Here is a 4,348-nt window from a genome sequence, read left to right as displayed (position 1 = left end):
CTAAGCCATTGCATTCCTTGTTTTAAGCTCCCAAAAACTACAATTGGTAAACTGGAAAAGACTAACAGAGATTTATTTTGGTTGGGGGAGACAAATCCCTTACGCACACCATCAACTGGAGTACCATCTGCAAAGCAAAGAGGTTTGGAGGATTGAATATCAAAATCTTGAAGCCATGAATCTTGCATTTTTGTCTGGGAAGACTTGGGAGCTTCTCAATCCCAATCAAACTCTTTGGGGAAGACTTATGAAGCAAAGGTACTTCAAAGATGAGCACTTCCTACAAGCAAATTCATCTTGGGGCTAAAAATCGATTCTAACATTAAGAGACCATATAAAGTAAGGTCTCTCTTATATATCCTAGGTAACAACCATTCAATAAACCCATGGACTGACCCATGGATCCTAGGAGTTAAGGACAGTCAACTCCCACAGCCTATAGATGCAGCAACAGATTTTATTATTACTAAATCAGGGCGGACCTATGGGACCATGCCCCCGGATTTTTTAAAAATAATATTATTTTTCTTTTTTTATATAGTTTTTATATAAATTTCCTTAATTTTTCCAGTTTTTTCTCTTCTCACATGTGAAATGTCACTATTTGGCCCCCCAAATATTGAGAATTCTTAAAGGTAAAATAATGGGTATAAATATCATTCTTAATTAAAAACTACCTCCTCAATCTCTATTTATTCTCTCCTCTCTTCTCTTTCATCTTTTCTTTCTATTTGATATTCAAAATTTCATTCCTAATTAAAAACTAACTCCTCAATCCCTGTCTATTCTATCCCATCTCGTCTCTCCTCTCTCCTCTCTCCTCTCTCTTTCTTTTCAAGCTATTTATTCTCTTCCTTTTCTATAAGCGTGGGTTAAGAAAATTTGGAAAAAAAATATACTCCGCAATTAGGTACTCTTTCTCTTTCTCAATTTATTTATCATTTCGCTGTTTCTCCTTTTTTTTGTTATTCTTTTTATTTGATTTTATATTCTCTGTTTCTTTATTTCTTCTACAATTTTTGTTATTTAATTTTGTATTGTGATTTGTGAATAAAATGTTTATAGTTAGTAAGGTAACTGACTACCATTGGTTTGCATGTCTTCCCTAAAAGAAAATTTTGGTTTATATTTACTGCCAAAGAAAATTTTGGTTTGCATTTAACTTTTTAGGGTTGAAGTCATATGTATATAATTTTGTTGTATTGTTGCTTTAATTTACCTATATTTTGTCGGAAAAAGTATCATTATCAATAATTTATTTTTTTTTCCAAATACGTGTAGTCCCCACAAAATATATGTGGGCCTATTCCTTAATATAATAAAACAATTTAGAGGTGAGACCCTCAATGAGTCTTATAAGGGCCCACAAAATTTGTCCCCCCCCCCCCCCCCCACCTGCAACCTCCCCAAAAACATTAGTCTTCACCCCGGGCCCAACAACAAGACAACAACTCCCAAAATCTCAAACCAACCAAGATTCCAAACCCGAAAAACCTAGATTTCCAAATACACACACGATGCTTTCATTCTTCAACATAATCTCAGATTGCAAGTCTTGTGGAACGACAACAAATGATGCAGTTCACATTTTTCTTCATTGTCATTTTAGTGAACAAGTTTGGACCTTCGTCACTGCCACTCTATGGAACGACAGTCGGTTCTTGCAAGAGCAGGTGAAAAACATCACCATGAAAAGCAGAAATTCAGATGCAGATCACTACAATATCCAACTTCACCTTAATAATCAATGAAGTCTGTGGAATAATTGCGACAACTTGATCCATAAACAAAATTCAAATACGGTATAGAAAACGGTCAGAAGAATGAAGCAGTTGACTTGGGAATTTAGAAAAGCCAAAGAAATGGAGCATCAAACTTAGAGAATAAGAAAATTAGATAGGACCTCCATCAAAAGGATGGCTGAAGATTAATGTAGATGGATCTTGTTTCATTTAGAAGATTCGTGTTCTCAAGCTAGATTCAGGGGAATTATAAGAAATCATGTGGGGTAAATGATCCTATGTTTCTATGAGGTTGTGGTAACACCAATGCATGCTTTAGAAGCAGAAGTTTTAGCAGGAAAACAGGCCCCGATCTAGGTTCAGGACAAAGGGCTCTCTAAGTTCATCCTTGATGAAGACAACATCGAGCTCTAAGACCCATGATGGAAAATCAAACCATCATTCGAGATACAAAAGCCTTGGCGACAGGTTTTGATAAAATTCAATATCATACATTAGAAGAAGGAGACCATGCTACAAATCTTCTAGCTTTCCAGGGTGTTAAATCTCATAGGTCCTTCTGGACTGGTTCAACCCCTCCCTTCTTTCTTAACTGGACTTTACTGTTCGATGATTCAGGTTGTAAATGGTAGATATCTACTATTGGAATTAATCAATTTCTGATTTTTTTTTTTTTTTAAATGAAGTTAAAACTTTAATTAACTAACTAACAGAGAGATACAACCGTTTGATAAGTAAACACTGTTAGAAAGGAAATCAAAGACTAACTAGACTATTAACAAAACCATTGTTTCAAATAAACACCAACTCTTCCCCTTACAATTGAGAGCTTTACAAGAGATGAGAGACCATATAGTATGGCCATGGTTGTAAGGGTTGGGTAGAAGCTGGGACCCTATGGTCATTTGCAAGAGTATTTTTTGACTTGGATACCCAAGTCTGAAAAGCAAGGCCAAAATAAGTATTTCCATACGCTTCATATAGTATGATGGCCCACGTTGGCACATGATACACATACCATTATTAACAAGCCAAAAAAAAAACCCTTCTCCCTTCACACCTTTCTCTAGAGTCTATTCCTACAATGATCAAAGTCACAACCATTATATCCTGAAAAGATAAAGTCAAGTCATCCCCCTCATAAACTTGAGGGGGGAGGGGAACCTCCTAAAAGATAGATCAATAAATGATACACTTTGCAAGTGGCCTACCCATAGATAAATTTGTTTTCTCATATGCCATAAGTAATAGCATGTAACCATAACAATTTTAAAACACTAGGTAATCTATTATAGATTCCACTGCAAGTAGGCACAAAACTGAACAAAAAAATCCAAGGGTTGAGAATATTGGAACACCCCTATTTGATGGGCAAGTGGGCCATTTAGTCAAATATGACTAGTCCAAGGGCATGTTAAAGAACAAGTGGGTAGTGATTTCTATGGAGGCATGAAAAAAAAGGACGTATTACTTTTAGACCTAAGTCAAGTAACTTACCCACAATTGGCAAGCCAAGGTTAGTGAGCCTCCAAAAGAAGATTTGGAACTTTGCTAAAGTTTTTTTTCTTCCCAGAGATCTACCACCACTTTGCGTATGTTTGGCTACATCGCTAATATTTTCCCACCCAAAATCAATTGCGTATGTTTGGTCACATCCTTATATAAGGTGATAGCTTAATGTAACTAATATACTACTATTTGCATTATCAAGCGCTATCAATGATGCATAATATTACTAGCTTAGCTCTTTTGGATCAAACAAGGGCTTTTCAAAGTTAGATCCTCACAATATATCCACATTCAAGTTTGTTTAGGCTTTGGTACAATAGTGTATTTGCCCCTTCCACCCCCAGCCCACACAAAAGAAAGAAAAAAAAAAAGGTACAATAGTGTAGATAATAGATGGTTTTTGGGTGACTCAAGGTATTTTGGAGTGCCTTTGGGATAGTGGGTGGTCACATCCATGAGTTGTGTGAGCCTTTACTTAACATGTTGGCAAGATCAGTCGTTGTACTAACTAGGTTGCTAGATGCTACATTTATGTTGCTCTATCTTGTGCTCCCCTCACACCCCCACCACATTTAGGAGGGGGACTCCATATCTAGTGCATTTTGTCAATGCCCCAAAAGTATGCTTATTTTTTTGGGTAAAGAACTCAAAATTTTACATCTCCCTTTGATGTGTCCAAAAATTGTTTAGCCTTCAAATTCCTACAAAATAGACGTTAGACGTGGGCCGACCATGCAGTCAGGTAGCCACCTCCGAAGGTTAAATCAGTAATTGGAACACCACAAAACTCTGGCTTGATGCAGAGCTTGGATTGAATGAATTAATGAAGGGAAACGATTCAGTTACCTTCACTGTGTGCAATCCTTTGGTTTATATAGATTTTACCTGTTATTCTTGACCGTTAGATGCATTCACCTTCCTCTTTGTTAATCGTTCGATCCCAGGGTTTTTACCCCTCCTTCGAAGTTAGTGGTAGTTACCTTTAGTGGCACAATCATGTATCCCGAATTTAATGTATGGGAGCACGTTTCTTCCCATAACCGTCAAGTCTAAGTGGTTACGCTACTTAATGGTTCGACCCTTGAATGGGTCTTGAC

This window comes from Hakea prostrata, chromosome 6 (genome assembly GCF_041222555.1).
Source record: "Hakea prostrata isolate BN-2017 chromosome 6, UWA_Hpros_2, whole genome shotgun sequence".
Lineage (NCBI taxonomy): Eukaryota > Viridiplantae > Streptophyta > Magnoliopsida > Proteales > Proteaceae > Hakea > Hakea prostrata.
Note: the sequence above shows the minus strand (reverse complement) of the source record.